This window comes from Silene latifolia, chromosome X (assembly GCF_048544455.1).
Source record: "Silene latifolia isolate original U9 population chromosome X, ASM4854445v1, whole genome shotgun sequence".
In the NCBI taxonomy this organism is placed as follows: Eukaryota; Viridiplantae; Streptophyta; class Magnoliopsida; order Caryophyllales; family Caryophyllaceae; genus Silene; species Silene latifolia.
Genome location: NC_133537.1, coordinates 244591589 through 244614248, shown reverse-complemented (window position 1 = coordinate 244614248; position 22660 = coordinate 244591589). Strand labels below are relative to the sequence as shown.

Below are 22660 nucleotides of genomic sequence, written 5' to 3'. Positions count from 1 at the left end.
TTAAAACTAATCAATCATAAATATTCATAAGCATGTAAATGAGTACAACAACCCTGTCCTATCATGTATTGCTTTAGATGCTCTTACAGCATCTCATCAAACAAGTAAATGAAAATGCAATTTTCCAGATAAATCGCTTCCATTGTAGCATCTGTTGGGTAAATGAACATGAACACGCTAAGCATGCAGGAGTGGGACTCTTCACCTTACAATTAGACAAAGCATGCATCTGTCAAGCGAGGTGCACCATAAAACCAGCCTATCCTCTAAAACTCAAAGTTGCTTCCTCATATTCGCAAATTAAGCAACCTGAAATAAAGTAACAGTAATAAGCGTCTAAAGGTCAGCATAACTAGAACTTAGCCCTTTAGAAGTAACAGTCGCTACATGAGAAAAGAGGCAGTAGAATAATAGATTAAAGACTATAGGATGTTCAGTCCAAAGTCGAAAAAAACGACAAAAATTTAACAAAATTCATGTTGCCTAAGCGTAAATCGAACAAGCCATACCCACCCTAGACCTTGGCCACCTACTGCAAGCCACGACCAATAACAAATACCTACATCAAATTTAAATTCTCCCAAGGTATATTTCGAGAAGCAAGTTCCCATAGAACATCACACTGCAGATCTTGATCATACAAAAAATAGCTGACACAAATAGTTGTCCATTCTAGAGAAAGTATGAACACATTCCAGGTCATACAAAGTCCAAATGCAATGCAAAAAAAATTAACGGACCAAAAAAACTCATCACTTTACTAGACCATGGCTACCAATTTTAAGATGAAGCTAAGGAAACTATAAAAGAAAGAGTTGTGTCATGGCAACATGAGAAGATATATATAACTTTTCCTCCACTGGCAATATCAAATTCATCATCTCCTTGACAAGCACGATACTTGTATCTGTACGATAACAACTAAGAGAGTAGCCAAAAACAATCACTTGACAATTAGAAAGAAAAGTATACATATTGAGTTCCTCTTTCGTACCATTTATGCGAATAAAATAAGAGCAACACATTTTAAATCATTTAAGTGAATAGAATAAGAAGAAAAATTGGATGTTACCATTAAATAGTGAATAGTTGTCTTCCTATCTGTAATTCTAAATTTCGATCTTTTTTAGCCTCGCACTGTAAAAAGAGAACAAATAAAATCTCTCAATACAAACATTCTTTGAAGATAATATATTCCAAGAGTTCAAATAGGTCAGAACATTAGAACTATTGTCAAGAGAACAACTTACAGATACTTACAGTTGTTGACACTCACCTGTTGGGCCTCAAATACATGCTCTGATGCAATTGCCCGTTTATTCCCTTTGTTACACACTTCATTTGTAAGAAATGAGATTTATAAAATCTGCAATAATGACCTTAAGTTATTATGAGGTGGAACTGATGTGACCATAATTAGAGCATATTTAGTCCCCGAATTAGCCTTGTTCCCATGCTTTTTAGTGCATATTTGGGTCATTTATTGTCTTTAGTTCTTTGTTTTGCATATTCTTTGAGGTTTTGTGTCCTTGGTAGGAAAGGAGTGCAAACCTTGCATTTTCATGGCAAATTGAGACTAAATTGATTGAATTCAATGACCAAGCATCAAGGAGAGACAAGATTAGAAGGCCTTTGTACATACTATAGTAGATGGGCAATGATGAGAAAAGATCCTTGCATCCCCGAGGAAATCCCCGAGGATTATATGAAGAAAAAGGAAGAAAAGAAGAAGGAACAAGACTGCCTGACAATCCGTGCGGATTGCCTATAAGATGCCCGTCTTCACCCCACAATCCGCGCGTCTTCACCCCCAAGACGCCCGGGCAAAAGCTCCAGAAGACGCCCGGGCAAAAGCTCCAGAAGACGCCCGTCTTCACCACCTGGACGCCCGGGCAGTGACCGCCAAATCCGCCCATCCCGTGCTAAAGACGCCCAGATTCCCAGACAGACCCATTTAGTCTTCTTCAAGCTTCAAGGAAGGATGCACATCTTTTTCTAGAGACCGGAGTCTCCCTAGAGACCGGAGTCTTCCGAAAGAGACCGGCGTTTCCTCAACAAGGGACTTAATCGTCATTTAAGCCTTTAGTTAACCCTAATTCATGCACCTAATCCCCACTATAAATACCTCATTAGTCTAATTAGAAGAGCATGTTCTTCTTAGCAATCTTTAGAGTAGTTAATATCAATCAACTCTCTCTTTAATCTTGTAATCAACATTTAATCAAGTTTTAATACAAGTTTTATTTCCTTAATCTTTTCTTGTTCATCCTTTATTTTGGGTAATTGAAGATTATTTGGGTTATTATTGGGATTGACAACCTCTCAATCAAGCATCCAAGTACTTCTTTTATTCTTTGCTTTATTATTGGAATCATTAGTAGGTATAATTCTCTTAATCTCTCTTTAATTATTGTTAATCACTTTCATTTATTCATCATGTTTCACTTTGTTGGTATGATTGACAACCTTGCTAGCATGTTCAGCATGATAATAAGTGAGTAGTTTCCTTAGCTAGGGTTAATGGGTAATTAGGGGAAACCAACATGGGGGATGATTCATGCTTAAATTAATATGCTTTCATTGTTTATTTGCTTGCTTGTTGTGATCTCAACTTATGCACATGTTATGTTTGATAAAATGTGAGCCTATGAACCCTTGTATTTTTTACCCATCACCTATCTTTTCAATGAGACTTGTAAGACATAAACCAACTCGAGTCTCATTAGACCATGCATATTGTTGAGTAGGGAAGATTAAGTCGACTTGTAGGTGTTGTACAATCTAATCGATTCGGCTCCGGGACCCAAACTTTCCTAGGATTGTAAGATATAAACCAACTCGATCCATCACAACAATAATTGCTTGCTTATAACTTGAGAATATGTTTGTATGACCAATTCCCATGAATCCTATATGACCCCATGACACCCTAGTGCCTTTTATCAATTGTTTACATCTCTTTTAATTCATCTTGCTTGTTTACTTTCATTGTTATTTAGTTTAGTGATCTTCTACATCAAACCCCAATTGTTACACCCTTAAGACACCGCTAATTGCAATAGAAATCTCATCTCAATTCCCGTCCCTTGGGATCCGACCTTTACTTGCCTCTATACTAATTGTAGAGTTGTTTGTGAAGTTATAAATTGTGTTTTGGTCTAGGTGCTCCTAACGACAAGTAACCGAAAAATAGTAAACCCGACCAAAAATAGCGTCGTTGCCGGGGACGGTGTTAACTTGATTTAGATTTTCTTACATTGTTATTAGTTGTGTCTTTCTTTGCCTTGGGGAAGTAAAACTCCTCAAGGTTTGTTCTAATTGTTTTCGAGTTGTTTGATATTTTGCATGTCTAGAAGGTCACAAGGTGACTTGTTACCCATTGATCGCGAAATTGAAAGGACTTTAACAACCAATAGGAGACTTGCTAGGAGAACTTTGAGAGGTATTGGTGAGGTTGTAGATATTCGACCAAATACTATTGAGTTCATCAACCCTTTTGCAAGAGAAGGTGAGGAGAACCCAACACAAAATCCAACACAAAATCAACCCACAATGCCTAAGTTTTCATCACATTCCGTACCCACCGAGGAGAACCTACCCAATGTTACTCCCACACCACAACATCTAACCGGAAATTTTATTGCCAAATCTGCATTTATCTAATAGTCGAAAGAAGCCAATTTGGGGGGATGCCTAGTGAAGACCTTCATTCTCATATGGAGACTTTTTGTGACTATTGTGATGCGATTTCTCAAACCGGTGTAACTCAAGACCAAATTCGATGAGTCTTATTTCTTTTTTCTCTAATTGGCACCGCAAAAAAATGGTTGAAAGGCCTTGATAAGGCTTCTCTCGGAATTGATTCTTGGAAGAAGTTGGCTCTAGCTTTCTACAAAAAGTTCTATCCACCGGAAAAGACTAACATGCTAAGAGCTCAAATCACGGGCTTTAAGCAAAGGGATGAAAAATATTTGAATGAAGCTTGGGAGCGGTTTAAGGGAATTTATCGCTCATGTCCTCACCATGGACTTAGCGAGTGGTTCTTGGTACAACAATTTTGGAACGGTCTTTATGAAGATTCAAGGAACATTCTCAACATGGGATCAAATGGAATGTTCACCGAAATTGATGACAATCAAACTTGGAATAAAATTGAGGAAATGGCGGTCCATATCTCACAATATAGTAGACCTTGCAAGGCTACTAGAGGAGGAAAGCATGAAGTGGACTCCATTACTCAATTGGGTGCTCAACTTAGTTCTCACATTGATACCATCAATTTGAAGTTTGAAAAAGCTATGGCTAGACTTGAAGAAGCCTCAAAATCACCAAAGCATCATGTTAATGCCATGACGGCGTCTTCATCAATCCCAAGTGGGATATGTGAGAATTGTGGAACTTTGGGACATGACCAAGGTGAATGTAGGGGGACAAATGAACAAGTGAATGCTTTCCAAGCATACAAGAGTGGTACCTGTTGGGGTTGGTGTCCTTAACAGTTAGTGCAAGGACTTATAAATCTCTAAAAGGATCAAAGGGTATACTTTGTATCATAATCAGTTGATCCACGTTTATCAATAACGGTTGGCTTGCTAGATAAGTTTGACGTTATTGTCATACAGATGGCGGTGATCAACTGGTCCCTAAAAGTCACACCTATAGGATACGTCTTGAGTGATGTGACGGTATGAAAACACAGTCATATAGATGCCAAATTTGACTAACCAGTTAGTCTGAGTTATTTGACTAATAATTAGTCTAAATGTGATGTTGAGATATCATGAGCTAAAGGCGAATTAACCACGTAAAATTAAATATAAGCGTTTTATATTTAAATTAAATGTATATTGAATATAATTATACAATATTGTTTTGTCGGACATGTATTAATAATTCAACTAACCCGTATTATTAGTTGATGCCTTAATTTCCGATAACCGATAACAGTTTATAATTAAACCGCGTCGTATACACTTAGCAAGTTTTGGACCGGACCACGAGTTTAAGTGAAGAGGAAATGGAAGCCCATTTCTCTCTTACTCACTCGGTTTGGCCGAATGATACAAAGAGGGAGTCCCTCCTCTTTGTAACCTAATATTCATTTGACAAAAAGAATTAGGGTTTTTGGGAATTGTGCCTCCTGAATTCCGGATCTCACATCCAACACAACTCACAAAACTATCCTCTCAATATTGCAAAGGCAATTAGAGGAATTGATCTAGCACAAGGGCATTACTCGGACTATCTTGGGTGCATCGTTTAGGAGGAGATTTGCTTTAATCTCTCATTGCCTTTTGCACTAGGACCGAAGGTTATTTCTACATCTTTATCGTCTTCATCATGTTTTTGTTTTATGACTATAAACTACATATAAATTTTACGTTATAATCCTATAAAGAAAGGGTTTTATACGGATCTAACCCTACAAGTGGTATCAGAGCGAGGCCACGTAAATTTTTATATGTGTTTTTCATCAAACGATTGTTGAAACGATGAATTTTGTTCAAAAAATGGTCTCATTTGCCTAATTTTTGGTCTCGGCATTTTTTTAAAAAAAAAAAATTTGCTGCGTTTTTTTTTTTTGTGATTGTTGGAAACCGTGTCTAGTTTACACGGTGTTGATTGTCTTGTTTTAATTTTGATCTTTGCATATTGTCTATGTAATCGATATTCATCGCTATATGTTAAAGATCGGTTAAAATCATTGCATAAAATTTCGTGTGGCAATTTTTATTTCGGCAAATCTGTTTTTTTTTATGAAAACCGTGTGGCCTTTACTGTACACGGCCTGTTTTCTGTTTTTATTGCATTGATTTGCGTGCCACAAAATTTTGTTAGATCGTTTGATCTCTTGTTTTCGTGTTGTTCTTAGCGATTTGTTGTTTTAATCGATAATTACAACAAAATGTGAAGAACATGTCAATTGTATTTTTATTTTAATCCGGATTAGAGTAAATTGCAATTGTGTTTTAATCAAACCGCTTTGTTTTGATCTTTCTTTGCTCACAAATTGAGCCGTGTGAAATTTTTTTTTTTTTGGCCTTTAGAGGCTCTCGGCATTTCTGCCGTTTTTTTAAAAAAAAAAAAAAAATTTTTTTTGGCCCCTGGTACTGTTCACGTCAACAGTACAGAAGAAAAAAAAAAAAATTTTTCTGTTTTTTTTCGCCCCTTTTATGCATAAAACGTTTTTTTTATGCTCTCGCTTGTTAGTGAAACGGTTCACCCACGTAAATTAAAGTTACTTTAAAAATTTAAAGTAACGGATTATATCGAATTAAAATTAAGTTGATGAAGCGGTTTTGTCACATAATTTTAATTATCTTTGGTGGTTTGGATAAATTAAACATAATTACGGAATTATGTCACGAATTAATTTAATTTAGTTGATGCATTATATTTATCGTTTTATTATATATATTTTGAATGTTTTGAATGCCTTTTAATTACGTATTTAATTATTTTGCAAACGGTTGTAACTTAGTGTGGCCTTAGTAGAACGTGTTACCGTAATGATGGAACACGGTCTTGGTTGTATTTTGAGATCTCGTATCTCCATTTTTATTTCTTTTAATTACAGTTTTTATTTAGAATGTAAATAGGTTTATATTTGTAAATTTTAAATTGTAATTCTTGAGAAGACTAAAGATGGAGACCGGATGCTCACTCCCGCTACTTGGATGAAGATGGAACATCAAGACAAGCTTTTCGGGTCCAACGGTGGATTCCAAAGTTGTATTTTGTTCTTTTTACTAGGATAGGCCACACTAGGAATTTTTATTTACGTATCGCATTCATTTATTTATTTTATTGTAACGATAGCTTGCATCATTTTCCGCCTAAAACCAAACCACCTAATTATTGCATGAAAAACCGACACATATAGAGGTCACGAGTTAGTTTTCATTGACATTCGTATGTCACACGATCATGCTAAGCCATCACCTAAATTGATTCATTCACGCAGACGCTAGTTTTTCGTTCACTTAAAATGAATTATAATTAAGTTGATGGGATCTTCCTCGTATAAACCAAAATTGAGAACGGTCTTTATAGGTCAAACTCCAAGGACTCCCTTCTTCGTCGGTAGGCATACTATGACCCCTTCTACGTCGGGTAAATTGGAACCGATTGACTTATTTTATCTCAACACTATGGTCACTCGTACGATCCTGTGACTATGGTGGACTAATAGATAGGATTTACAGAAATCTATCGACCAAGAGTTCTTACGAAAGAATTAGCTAAACAGTTGGCTTATCAATTTACGGAAATTGAGTCTTGGGATCACTTGTATCTTTCTTGAGGGAGATCAATTATGCAAGTGCGAGAGTCTACATGTTTTAAAATGAATTTTAAAATAGACTTAAATCACCTCGATGAGTTGCTTATTTCGTTTTGTTTTTCTTTCTTTTTCAGTGTAGATCACGATTTTAAACTGCTAAACAACAAATGGTTGGTTCAAGTGATAACCCAATGCCAAGTGCCACATTGGACCGTGAGTCCTGGCCGGATCTTCATGAATCGGATGAATCGTCTACTCGATCAAGAATGATGGATCCAACTTCGCGGACCGGGAGGCGGCATTACGGAATGCTTTGCCGCCGCTGGCGACGGAAGCTCAAATATCTATTAGAGCCACTCCCGGCAAACCCAGGTCCCACGGCTAGAGCTTCTGAAATCACCAAGTTTAATGATTTCTGTATGGAAGCGGGTGCGATTAAAAACGTACTCATTTTTGCAATGGAACCCAATTTGCCGAAACGCTTCATAGCCCATGGTGCAAACAAGATTTTCACCACGCTCACTAAGGAATTCTCGAAAGCACCGAGAATCGTGACCTATGAGCATACCACTCGCTTCTTTGATGCGAGACTCGAAAGGGCAACCGGTTAGCCCACACATTCTCGGCATGATTGAGAATGTCGAGAAACTGGAGACCTTTAATTGTAACATCAGCGAGAATATTGTTATCGACCGTATTCTTCATTCACTCCACGATGGTTATTCGCAATTTAGAGCGAATTACTATATGAATGATTTGAAGAAAACTCCCCATGAATCGCACTCCTTCTCGCATGCACCGAGAAGGACATGAAGTTCGGTGGGAGCATGAAACAAGATGTTCTCGTTGTGTCAAACAAAGGGAAAGGTAAGGGCAAAGCTCGAGCAAACCTAGCGTGAGGTAAACCGAAGTTTAAGAAGTCGGGTCCAGGTAAGAGTGGGCCTGGTGAGTCGAGCAACTCATCAAGCGCGACAAAGAGCAAAACCGAAAACATGGAATGCCATCACCGCCACAAGATCGGGCATTGGAGGCGGACATGTCCTGTTTATCATGAGGACATAAAAGCGGGTCGCGTTAAACCTGTTGGTATGTCTTCTCCTTCTACTTTTATTCATATGATTGAGATTAACCATGCAAGTTACGAACTTGGGTACTAGATACTTGGTTGTGGTTCTCATCTCAGTAATCATGTGCGGGGCCTCCGAAATCTCGAGCCTCTCGTAAAGGGTGAGGTTGACTGCGTGTTGGGAATGGAGCAAGAGTGGCTGCCATCTCAAAGGGGACATATGTGATCCAGCTTCCTAGCGGATTTGAGTTATCATTATATGATTGCTATTATGTTCCTAGTCTTTCGAAAAACATTATTTCGGTTTACGCACTTGACAAACTTGGTTTTTCATTTGTAATAGAAAATAATGCTTGCATTTTCTCTTTACACAATATGATTTATGGCAAGGCGATCTCCTTGAACGGAATTTATGTTTTAGATCAGACGACCGAAATATTACACGTAATGAATAAAAAGTTAAAGGTAGGTGATAAAGATCAAACATATCTATGGCACTCGCCGCCGCATGGGACACATTAATGAGAAACGCGTAAAATGACTCATTAAAAATGGAGCCATCTCGGCCTTTGATTTTCAATCATTTGGCACGTGTGAATCATGTCTCATCGGTAAGATGACTCGTATTTCCTTCAAAGGTGTTGGAATGCGCGCTGCTGACCTATTAGGGCTCATACACACAGATATATGTGGACCTATGTCAATCACCGCACGAGAAGGCTATAGGTATTTCATCACTTTCACGGATGATTTAAGTAGATATGGTTATGTCTACTTAATGAAGCACAAAAGTGAATCCTTTGAGAAATTCAAAGAATACCAAAATAGGGTACAGAACCTACTTGGTAGAAAGATAAAAACACTACGTTCAGATCGTGGTGGCGAGTATCTTTCTCACGAGTTTGATCAACACCTTAAAGACGTGGGATCGCCCTACGCTTAACTCCACCGAACACCTCACCAATGGTGTGTCCGAACGGAGAAATCGAACACTACTTGATATGGTTCGATCCATGATGAGTCACACGGTTTTACCGATTCATTATGGGGTTATGCTCTTTTGTCACCGCTCTAATACTTAACCAAGTCCGTCTAAAGTCATTGACAAAACTCCATATGAACTATGGAAGGGAACGGTCCCTAACTTGTCCTTTATACGGGTTTGGGGCTGCGAGGCTTATGTCAAGTGGAGACACGAAGATAAGCTCGGCCCGCGATCGGTCAAGACATACTTTATAGGTTATCCTAAAGGATCACGTGGTCATTACTTCTATTCGCCAACCGAACAACGTGTTTTTGTTGCGGCTAGTGCGACATTCTTAGAGAAGGAATTTCTCGAGAATGCAAAGAGTGATAGAACCTTCGACCTGTCGGAGATTCCAGAACCAAACACCGAGCAACCATTGGAGGAACCTATTCCTTCAATCCCGGCTGCGGTAAATATTCCTGAGGAACCTAGGAGGTCGGGAAGAGTCTCTATTCCTCCAGACAGATACATTGGTATGGTCGAGGAACATGATATAGATGATGTTCTACTCTTGACGAGTAGTGAACCCGCAACCTATAAAGGTGCCATGACTAGTTTCGACTCAAAGCTATGGCTTGAGGCCATGCAATCCGAGATGGACTCTATGTATGAGAACAACGTATGGGATCTTGTTGACTTACCTGCTAAGGTTCGTCCCCTTCAATGCAAATGGCTTTACAAGATAAAGCATTCTGTGGAAGGTCAACAAGATATCTACAAAGCACGACTAGTTGCTAAAGGTTTCACCCAAGTGCCAGGTTTGCACTACGATGAGATTTTTGCACCCGTAGTCATGTTGCGTTCCATCCGGATTATCTTAGCGATTGCCGCTTTTCATGACTATGAAATTTGGCAAATGGACGTGAAAACCGCCTTCTTAAACGGCTTTTTGGAGGAAGAGTTGTACATGGTACAACCCGAAGGTTTTATCGATCCAAAGACATCCTAAGAAAGTGTGCAAGCTTAAGCGTTCCATTTATGGACTTAAGCAAGCATCAAGGAGTTGGAATCATCGCTTCGACCAAGTGATAAAAGAAAATGGATTCACTCGATCGGTCGAGGAACCATGTTTATATATCAAGTCGAGTGGGAGCAAGATTGTCTTCCTAATATTGTATGTTGACGACATACTCCCGATTGGGAATGACATACCTCTCTTAACTTCGGTGAAAGTATGGTTGAAAAACCATTTCCGGATGAAAGATCTGGGAGAGGCACAAAGAATTCTAGGCATCCGTATCTATCGAGATAGATCACGATGGATGCTATCTCTCGATCCAGAGTCTTACATAGACAAAGTCCTAGAGAGATTCAAAGATGACTAACTCCAAGAAGGGGTTCCTTCCTATGTCTCCAGGGGTGCATTTGAGCAAATCTCAGGCACCAGAGACACCGGAAGAGAAAGAGCGCATGGCACGGATACCTTATGCCTTGGCAATAGGATCTATCATGTATGCCATGATATGCACACGTCCCGACGTGGCATATGCATTGAGTATGACAAGTCGATTCCAACGACATCCGGGTGAATCACATTGGTTGGCTGTCAAGAACATTCTTAAGTACCTACGGAGGACTAAAGATTGGGCATTGACTTATGGAGGCGAACAAAAGTGCGCATGCGCAACCTGTGCAGATGCTAGCTTCCAAACGGATCGTGATGACTCGAAATCTCGGTCGAGGATTCGTTTTACTCTTAATGGCGCTGATCACCGGAAGAGTTCGAAACAAATGTTCTGGATTCTACGACCGAGTCCGAGTACTATGCCGCGTCTAAAGCTACAAAGGAAGCGATATGGATGCGTCAATTCTTACATGGGCTATCTGTAGTGCCTAGTTCGAATGACCCGATCACCATCTATTGCGACAATAGTGGTGCCATCTTCCAAGCTGAGGAGCCAAAGTCTAGCAACAAGTCTAGACATGTACAACGGAAAGCTCATCTAATCCGGGATTACGTGGAGCAAAAGACATGTAGTGATAGAAAAGATTGCTCTGAGATGACAACATAGCAGATCCTCTCACTAAAGCATTACGACAAGATAAGCATGAAGGGCACGTTAATTCCATGGGAATTAAACGTGTTCCTAAGTTGTAGTACTCTTTTATGGATTAGATTCATTCGCTTTTGTACTCTATACAACATCATCGTTTTGATATTTTATATATATATTTTGTTTTTCATGTGGATTTGTACGACAAATTTTGAACACCACAAAGTGAACTGCAAAAACATTATATTTTTCTTAGTCCTTAATTGCCCACATGAGCCGATAACTCGCAATTATTTTGTGACGTTGGTTGATGGTGGGTTCAACTAGCCATAAGTCAACAAAGGTTGACCGACCAATCACAGAGGCATTTTATACGGATATTTCGTAGGACACAATTGTGACATCGACGTGGAGTCCTAAATGTTTTATAACATTCGATGCCCGGTCGTGGATAGGACCTCCATGGTGATCCTAAGAGTCGATTCTTTTGACTATCGACTGTCTCTTGAGACTAAGGCAGATTTTGGGTGACTTTGGTTTCTTTCTCACGGTCATCCGTAACAGGGGGCCAAGTAGATTGTTTCTGGGTCATTTCATGCTGTGCTTAGATCGGAAGGAGTTCGAGTTGAAGGAAATATTCAGCCTTTATCGGTACTCGATATTTCTCGGGGCCACTCGAGGAGTCAGAATCGAAATGCATGGCCATGCTCGGATACGGATTCGTTTTATCGGTTAAGTTACTCTCTAGTCTGGGAAACCACTCTTGATCCAGATCGATTGTAAAATACGACCTTTGTGGATCCGGATCCGCAAATTGTTTTACATTGAGTGGGAGAAATTTTAAATGAATATGAGAATCGGTTATCGCACATACACTTGTTCGGACAAGTGGGAGTTTGTTGGAGGTAGTGTCCTCCAGTTAGTGCGGATAACGTCATTGCACATACACTTGTACGGACAAGTGGGAGCTTGTTGGGGTTGGTGTCCTTAACAGTTAGTGCAAGGACTTATAAATCTCTAAAAGGATCAAAGGGTATACTTTGTATCATAATCAGTTGATCCACGTTTATCAATAACGGTTGGCTTGCTAGATAAGTTTGACGTTATTGTCATACGATGCGGTGATCAATCTGGTCCCTAAAAGTCACACCTATAGGATACGTCTTGAGTGATGTGACGGTATGAAAACACAGTCATATAGATGCCAAATTTGACTAACCAGTTAGTCTGAGTTATTTGACTAATAATTAGTCTAAATGTGATGTTGAGATATCATGAGCTAAAGGCGAATTAACCAGTTAATTCGTAAAATTAAATATAAGCGTTTTATATTTAAATTAAATGTATATTGAATATAATTATACAATATTGTTTTGTCGGACATGTATTAATAATTCAACTAACCCGTATTATTAGTTGATGCCTTAATTTCCGATAACCGATAACAGTTTATAATTAAACCGCGTCGTATACACTTAGCAAGTTTTGGACCGGACCACGAGTTTAAGTGAAGAGGAAATGGAAGCCCATTTCTCTCTTACTCACTCGGTTTGGCCGAATGATACAAAGAGGGAGTCCCTCCTCTTTGTAACCTAATATTCATTTGACAAAAAGAATTAGGGTTTTTGGGAATTGTGCCTCCTGAATTCCGGATCTCACATCCAACACAACTCACAAAACTATCCTCTCAATATTGCAAAGGCAATTAGAGGAATTGATCTAGCACAAGGGCATTACTCGGACTATCTTGGGTGCATCGTTTAGGAGGAGATTTGCTTTAATCTCTCATTGCCTTTTGCACTAGGACCGAAGGTTATTTCTACATCTTTATCGTCTTCATCATGTTTTTGTTTTATGACTATAAACTACATATAATTTTACGTTATAATCCTATAAAGAAAGGGTTTTATACGGATCTAACCCTACAGTACCCCTTATTCAAACTATTACAATGAAAACACCAAATTCCATCCAAATCTCTCATACAAAAGCCAAAATGTTCAAAACCCTCAACCAACATACACCCCACCTCCCATGAGAAACCAAAATCAAAGACCCTTTTACAACCAAAACCAAGGTTACCAAAATCAAACTCCATACAATTAACAAAATGACCAAGGTTTTGATGGTCAAAAAGCGGTCCTCCAAATGCAAAAGAATCAACAAGAGTTTTTCACACAAATGCAAAAGGATAGTCAAGCAAAGGAAATCACCATCAACAACATCCTAGCTCACACCAAAATGTTGGAAACCCAATTAACTCAACTAGCATCTTCAAGCTCACAAAGACAAAAGGGCAATTACCACCTCAAAGTAATCCCCCAAGACATGAAATGGTTAGTGCCATTCACTTGAAAAGTGGTACAAGGTATGAAGCACCGAAAAAGCAAGTTGAGGATGAAGTTGTGGAAGTTAGTGACAAAGATAAAATTGTGCAAACCTCCAAGGATGGAGAACCATCAAAAGAAGAAATTTCAAAGAAAAATGAAGACAAGGTCAAGGAGAAGGAGCCCATTGTGATTAGACTTCCTTTTCCGAGTCGTCAAGCCAAGCCCAAATTTGATGACCAACTTGGAAAATTTATGGAAATTATGAAGAATTTGGAAGTCTCAATTCCTTTCACGGAATTAATCAATCACGTGCCGGCCTATGCAAAATACATGAAAGACATCCTCACAAAGAACAAGTCGATCCGGAAGCTTGAGACTATCGCCTTCACTAAGGTGAGTAGTGCAATCCTTCAAGGGAGTTCACCTCCAAAACTCAAAGATCCGGGAAGCTTCTCAATACCGTGTACCATTGGCGACACCACGATCAACAAAGCCTTATGTGATCTAGGGGCTAGTGTGAGTATTATGCCGTACTCGGTGAGTAAAAGGTTAGGGATGGGAGAGCTTAAATGCACCAATATCACACTCCAAATGGCCGAGTAGATCGACGAAGACACCATTAGGGAAATGGGAAGATGTTCCCGTAAGAATTGGGAAATTTTTCATCCCGTTGGACTTTGTCATTGTTGACATGGAAGAAGACTCCAACATTCCAATCATTCTAGGAAGACCTTTCTTACACACCGCGGGTGCGGTGATTGATGTGAAGCATGGAGAGCTCACTCTAGAAGTGGGAGATGAGAGCATAACTTTCAATCTTGATAAGACCATGAGAGCTCCCCGTTTGCAAGAACCATGTTTTATGGTTGATCATTATAGCCGGAAGGATGATAGGAAGAAGTCAGAATTCCAATGGAAGAAGAAAATTGAAGATGCTCCATTCGAAGAGAAAGTGAATTGTAACAAAGAGAGCTTGAAAAGCTCACAAAAGTCAAGCAATGAAGAGGATGGCCTCATTGGCCAAGACAAGAAAGTGGGAGAGTTGTCTCCATCGACACAAGAGATCTTTAGTGATCAAGTAGATGAAGTTTGTGGTCTTTGGGACGATGAGTTTGAAGGGATTTTCAATCCCTATATTGGTAATGCTATCGATCAAGAACGACAACAAGGGCAAAGGTCTATCGAAGACCTTTATCATGATAATGAACAAGCTTTTGATTACTTTTTCAAGGTGTTGAGCAACATCAACAACACCTTGGACATGCCCCCATGACATCTCACTAAAGATGAGAGTTTGGTGGAGTCCACCCTAAACCACCATCTGTAAATATTTCTAACTCCCTAACTCGCATTTTAATTCTTACATTACATTTTTTGTCATTTTTGGATTTTTATGCCTTGATCAAGATAATTATCATTTTTGAGAGAAGTGAGGGAAGGACTAACGATTCAATTGATGTGTAGTGCTTTAGCTTAGTGTGGGGATAGCAATTGTCTAGGCTATTCATGCCTTAGTAGTACCCCTACAATGAAGAACACGGGATTTGAAGAATGGAAAATGACAAGGGATATGCAAGTACACGGATGGAACTGAATCTGGGTAAAAGGGGCAGAATCTGAGCGTCTTCATGGGAATCCGCCCGTCTTTAGGCAATCCGGGCATCTTTGACATAATCCGCCCGTCTATCTGAGCTCATAATTTGAAATTTTGGGACTGTTGAAGAATCCGAGCGTCCTGGTGGAGAAGACGCTCGTCTTAAGAAATCCGCCCGCCCTGAAAGGAAAGACGCCCGTCTTTTTGCCTGTGAAAAACAAGTAATCTCACTGTCTGAGAATCCGCTCGTCTTCAGCAGAAGACGCCCGTCCTGCAATCGATAAATCCGAGCGTCTTTGCTGAAAGACGCCAGTCTTTAGGCGAGAATTCTCAAACCAAAAAAGGCAGAATCCGAGCGTCCCGAAGGAAATACGCCCGTCTTCCTCTGCTATTTCAAATTTTTCGGGTATTTTAAATACCCCATCCCCCATTCATTTCTTCATTCCTTCATTCAAAACACTACCCATAAACCCCAAAACTCAAAACCCTCATCCTCTCCATCACCAAAACAAGATTTCCTCAACCACATTCAACAAAATCAAATCAAAACTTCCTTTTAACAACAATTAATCACTCCTCTTTCAACAAAAATCAAACCAAGCACCAAAATCTTCAACCTTTGAGTCGATTTTTGAAATTATAAAGGCAAAGCCTTTCATATTGAAATCGATTTGGGTATACATGGAAATTGAAGATTTTCACTCTTTTCTTGGTTAAATCATCAATGGCAAGGACAAAAGGAGCAACAAATGCACCTAAGGCAAAGGCACTCTCAACAAGACAAAAGAGTCTTCAAGCAAAGAAAGCCTCATTGGCTATGGTGGTAGCTAGTTCAAACTTGTAAGTGCAACAACAACAACCTCCCTTGGAAGCAACAACATCAACAACTCCGGAAATTGCTCAACTATCGAACTATCCGGAGGTAATTTTCATTTCTAACTCCCATAGGGATACATTTGCCAAGTATGCTAGAAAATCCTTTTTATCCACCAAATTCATATGTGAAGATGCCTTGAACAAGTTGGGTGTCCTTGAACAAACTAAAGCCTTCTTTGAAGCCATGGGGTTGGGAAAATTGTTTCCTACAAGAGAATTGACATACCCCTCCCTTACCTTAGAATTCTTGAGTTCTTTGAAAGTTACTAAGGTAGAGACTAGAGAAAACATCGAGTTCCGCCTTGCTAATGTGAGTAGGCGCATCACCTTTAATGAATTGGGTAAAGCATTGGGTCTTAGTGATTCACCTAGTTATTTCAAGAATCCTGGAAAGTATGACCCCGCTCCTCTTTGGGAGGCGATTTCTGGGAGGAAATTTGAGAACTATCATGCTAGTCGTGCTCTATTAGTCCACCATCCGGGCATTAGAGTGTGGCACAATGTCATCGGGAATACCATCATTGCAAGAAAAGACACTAACCACTTTACCAAGCTCGATTGTGTTCTTCTTGAGTCGGCCTTAAATATTGGAAGGGAATTCACCAAGCCTTATAATTATCTAAGACTTTTGGTGGAAAGATGGCTAAATGTTGATTGTGGAAAGCAAGGCACCACCGTTATTGTAAATGGAGGTCTAGTCACTCTTTTGGCTAAGTACTTTGATCCGAATTTCAACAAGGATAGCAAGTATGTGGCGAAAAGGGGGGTCATCTCATTGACATGGATGCCATGATTAAAAAGTACAAGTGGGTCACTCATAACCCTCTTGACACCAAGTATGGGTGGCTCACCAATGAGGCTAGATCTTTTACTTTGCCTTCCAGGATTTGCCGTCTGAGTGTCCATCGGACCAACTACCTTCTTCCCCTCTCAAAAGAAGCCGAATACATCATCCGTCAACAAAGGGGTGAAATTGAAATGCCCTCCTCTTCCATTGTCACACCACCCTATCCATTCAAGTATCAAGAGTTCAAACCCGAAGGTGTTAAAGCAAGCAATGACTACATGACTCTACTTATGCAAGAGATGCACAAGCAAGCTTTTAAGGATCGGGAAGATGCTTACTTAGCCCAATATCCACCCCTCCTTCATTTAGCTAGGCAAGGACTACTTGATCCTTCATTTCCTTTGCCTAGTTGGGCGGATAGGGAAGTCTTCTTTCCGAGTGCATCTAGGGGTGAGATTCCGGGTGACGATGAGGTTGTCGGTGATGAGGTTGTTGAAAGCATTGAGGAAGAGGCTAATGAAGAAGAAGAAGAGGATGATGAAGAAAGTGAGCAAGAAAGTGAAGAGGGAAGTGGTGATGAGTCAACTTCTATTGAGGAAGATGATGATAATGATGATATGGTGGAAGACTAGCAAGCTTTGGAGGCTCCTACCCTCTTGAGGTTTGTCTACTTCTTTCTTTGTTTTATTTAATTTATCTTGATCATGGTTGGAGAGTCCTAGCAACATAGAGGACTAACACCACGACCCATTGAGGTGTTCTTATTTCATTGTTCCCACTTTTGAAAATCCAAAATGACAAATTTAGTTTCATGCATTGCATCTTGTGTGCATGAACTACCCCAACTTTAGGACATTAGAAATAATGTCTAACTCGGTTTGGGGAAGTACATGCATACGCAACGGGAGGTAATCTAAATTACGCTCTCCGTCATAAACAAAAACCCATGCATCATGTAGTGTAGATTAGTGTAGCTTGCATTTAGTGTAGAATTCATGCATCATGCTTGCATGATTTCCCATCATTTTGGCCATTGAGGACAATGCCCATATTAGTGTGGGGATGGGGAATTCTAACTTAAATTTTATTCAAAAATCCAAAAAAAATCAAAAAAATTTGAAAAACCATAAAAATTTGAAAAACCAAAAACAAGTTCATTTCCTTTGTAGTGTAGTCATGTATATATTGTTGTATATATTGTATTTGTTCTATCCTTCTTCACATTGATCGACTACGCCACATCTGAGATATGAGGATATTGAAGACCGCATGGTATGATCTTTCCAATCTCCTTTTTCCTCTTTATGTTAATGACTATGTAGCTTTATTTTGATTGATGCGGTATAACAATGTGAACTTAGGACTTGCATTTAGTTTATATGTCATATTAGTTGGTAGAATCATTTGCATTAGGATGTTTATATGCTAGTTGTATCATGGCATGTAGTTGCATGTTAGAAAATTTTGTGAAACCGTCTACTTGGGAAGTTTGACAAGTGTATATAGGCCCTAGTAGATGCTTTTTCTTCTTAAGACATTGCTTGTTAGAATACTTGTAAAACACCCTAGGATGTGTCATGCTAGTATCCTTTGACCCATGGATTAAGGCCTAGTCAAGAGTACCTTATGGTATGATAACTCCTTGGCTACCGTTTATTCCAAGGTGACCCTTGAAACCATGCATCCATCCAGCATCCATGTTCTACCACATTTTTGTCATCAAAGGGAATGGGCACAAAAAGAAATCAATTTGAGTTCAATGAAATGAAAAGTGAAAGAATGTTTACAAAAAAAATGCATCAAATGAAAAGAGGAGCAAAAATAGAACTCCTAAAGCTTAAAATATAAGTCACACTCACTACATATGGGGTGACTTTGAAAATGTTCAAAAGAAATGCAAAGAAAAGTTGAAAGTTGTCAAGTATTGAAATGCCAAAAATCAAAAAGAAATGGCAAGAAAGTGTTCTCAAATGTTATATGCCACAAGAAATTGGGGGGAAAAACAAAAACAAAAGCAAACTCCCAAAGTGAAACTAAAATATCTATCGATCCCTTTATCCATCGTATCCATTTTTGTGCATGGTAGAGAGGGGACGACCCTTCTTCTTGTCTAGGCAAGAGGGGGAATTCCGTGATCCTCCAGTTTTTCTAACACCATAGGGAGTCTACTCTTGACAAAAGCATTTAACGATTGAGGACAAAGGTACCCTAGCTTGACACAACTTGGAGGTGATTTATTGGTATCCTTCTAGGCTTAGTAGTTTGAAGAAATTGCATCTATGAAGGAGTGTCTACCCTTGAATTGCTTCCCTTCTAGATAATTTCCGCCACTTAGATGAGGAAAGTGGCTATTCTTTTGTAGATGCATCCATTATTTGATTTTGTGTGCTTAATGTTTGGATCTGTCTCCATTTTGGCAAGACCCACCTTGCCTTGCAAGAAGGCATCCTACCTCATGGTTGTCTTGTTGTGAGTTGAAGGGGCGGAGTGAGACCCTCTAATTGTCTCATATCGGCTATGTTATTAGGTTAGTTTAATAATGGTCCTAGTCTTTGTCACCTCTTTACTCGGGACGAGCAAACGTTCGGTTTGGGGATAATTGATGTGACCATAATTAGAGCATATTTAGTCCCTGAATTAGCCTTGTTCTCATGTTTTTTAGTGCATATTTGGGTCATTTATTGTCTTTATTTCTTTGTTTTGCATATTCTTTGAGGTTTTGTGTCCTTGGTAGAAAAGGAGTGCAAACCTTTCATTTTCATGGCAAAATGAGACTAAATTGATTGAATTCAATGACCAAGTATCAAGAAGAGACAAGATTAGAAGGCCTTTGTACATACTATAGTAGATGGGCAATGATGAGAAAAGATCCTTGCATCCCCAAGGAAATCCCCAAGGATTTTATGAAGAAAAAGGAAGAAAAGAAGAAGAAACAAGACTACCTGATAATCCGTACGGATTGCCTATAAGACGCCCGTCTTCACCCCACAATCCGTGCGTCTTCACCCCCAAGACGCCCGGGCAAAAGCTCCAGAAGACGCCCGTCTTCACCACCTGGACGCCCGGGCAGAGACCGCCAAATCCGCCCGTCCCGTGCTAAAGACGCCCGGATTCCCAAACAGACCCATTTCGTCTTCTTCAAGCTTCAAGGAAGGATGCACATCTTTTTCTAGAGACCGGAGTCTCCTTAGAGACCGGAGTCTTCCAAAAGAGACCGGCGTTTCCTCAACAAGGGACTTAATCGTCATTTAAGCCCTTAGTTAACCCTAATTCATGCACCTAATCCCCACTATAAATACCCCATTAGTCTAATTAGAAGAGCATGTTCTTCTTAGCAATCTTTAGTGTAGTTAATATCAATCAAATCTCCCTTTAATCTTGTAATCAACATTTAATCAAGTTTTAATACAAGTTTTATTTCCTTAATCTCTCTCTTGTTCATCCTTTATTTTGGGTAATTGAAGATTATTTGGGTTATTATTGGGAGATTGACAACCTCTCAATCAAGCATCCAAGTACTTCTTTTATTCTTTGCTTTATTATTGGAATCATTAGTAGGTATAATTCTCTTAATCTCTCTTTAATTATTGTTAATCACTTTCATTTATTCATCATGTTTCACTTTGTTGGTATGATTGACAACCTTGCTAGCGTGTTCAACATGATAATAAGTGAGTAGTTTCCTTAGCTAGGGTTAATGGGTAATTAGGGGAAACCAACATGGGGTATGATTCATGCTTAAATTAATATGCTTTCATAGTTTATTTGCTTGCTTGTTGTGATCTCAACTTATGCACATGTTATGTTTGATGAAATGTGAGCCTATGAATCCTTGCATTTTTTACCCATCACCTATCTTTTCAATGAGACTTGTAAGACATAAACCAACTCGAGTCTCATTAGACCATGCATATTGTTGAGTAGGGAAGATTAAGTCGACTTGTAGGTGTTGTACAATATAATCGATTCGGCTCCGGGGCCCAAACTTTCCTAGGATTGTAAGATATAAACCAACTCGATCCATCACAACAATAATTGCTTGTTTATAACTTGAGAATATGTTTGTATGACCAATTTCCATGAATCCCCTATGACCTCATGACACCCTAGTACCTTTTATCAATTGTTTACATCTCTTTTAATTCATCTTACTTGTTTACTTTCATTGATATTTAGTTTAGTGATCTTTTACATCAAAACCCAATTGTGACACCCTTAAGACACCGCTAGTTGCAATAGAAATCTCATCTCAATTCCCGTCCCTTGGGATCCGACCTTTACTTGCCTCTTTACTAATTGTAGAGTTGTTTGTGAATTTATAAATTGTGTTTTGGTCTAGGTGCTCCTAACGACAAGTAACCGAAAAATAGTAAACCCGACCAGGAACAAGCTAGGAATGCAACCATGTACATGTCAAGTGAACAGCATGACAATATTTGCTTCTCGAAATTATAACTTTAAGAGAATACAATATCAAAAACGTAAATAGTTCAATAGATAACTAATACACTACTGATTTCAGAAGCCGCATTTCCTTTATTATTATAATAAAGTGTAACATCAAATGTTCGTCACAACTTGGCAAAATATGACATCATCAATGGTTAGTTTCACAAAAAAAGGGAGAATATACCAATTTGCTTGCTTGTACTGTTAACTAATCCTACAATTTTTCAGAGTATGACAATTTCTTAATAGTCCTAACTTGTATACTTGAGTATATTTAGCTTACAAGTTAAATAAAACATATAAGAACTAACTTCTTTTTTGGCATCATGGTTGGATTCAGGAGAAGGGGGCTCGACATGGAAATCATCAACAAAATCAATCATGTAAACTAATTATGACGAAAAATCTAATTACACAAAATCATCAATTTCACAAAACTACATGTTTTCATGAAGCTCCATTATGCTTAAAATCAATACTTGTCACACATTATCGTCCTCTCACATGATAGAATGAAATAAATGAATCATGTAAACCTAATTATACAATGAATCGCCTAGAGTTTGATTACTATAGAAAAAAATCCCCAATTCAATCGTAAACCCTAATTAAGTAACATATGAAATACAAATTTCATTTTAGATTCGTTTCTAAAAACTACCCAGTCAAAGTTAGCACAAAAGCGAGGCAATAATCCTATTTAACTAACAATAGTCCTTGTTAAAACAGTACAAATGACAATAAAAAGGACGCGGATAAATTTGTGATTGTGACAGACAGCATGACCGGAATAGTTTCTCGCAATCAATAGGCAAAGGATCTGAATTCACGCCACATTTATCGACTTCTAATTCGAATTTTGACCCCAAATCCCAAATTCCTACAAACCCTAAACTATAAATTACATAGTTTAACCCTAGTTTATGAGCACAAATTTAAATCTTTTACTGTACCCATAATCAGACAACAATAATTACAAAAAATTAACAAAAATTAGTATAGAACAAAATTCATATATAATTAGAGAAATTACCTCTCACAAATGGAGAATCGGGGGAGGAAAGGAAGCGATGATGGCACTTGAACGATTTTACGATTGAGCCACAACGATGCTTGAACGAGAATGGTGCGAGTGTCAGCTGGTCGGGTATTCGGATGCTATATTCTATTTTTCGGAACAATTGTCGGTGGAAGCACCTAGACCAAAACACAATTTATAACTTCACAAACAACTCTACAATTAGTAAAGAGGCAA

At 38.8% G+C, this 22660-nt stretch overlaps 1 long non-coding RNA gene and 1 other non-coding gene across 3 annotated transcripts in view; both read right to left on the bottom strand.

The window, feature by feature from the left end:
* LOC141621755 (uncharacterized) overlaps positions 1-22660 on the bottom strand; it is a 45442-nt gene that overhangs the window by 2519 nt on the left and 20263 nt on the right. Inside the window, exons 2-5 of one of the 2 annotated variants that reach the window (XR_012532643.1) lie at positions 22439-22544; positions 1261-1366; positions 1073-1137; positions 206-559 (exon numbers count right to left, since the gene is read on the bottom strand). This is a non-coding gene — a long non-coding RNA (uncharacterized LOC141621755). The remainder of the gene's footprint in view (positions 1-205; positions 560-1072; positions 1138-1260; positions 1367-22438; positions 22545-22660) is intronic. The other variant, XR_012532644.1, reaches the window with a different exon arrangement.
* On the bottom strand, positions 3924-4030 carry LOC141624669 (small nucleolar RNA R71). The gene has a single exon (XR_012534475.1). It is a non-coding gene; the product is annotated as a small nucleolar RNA R71 (small nucleolar RNA).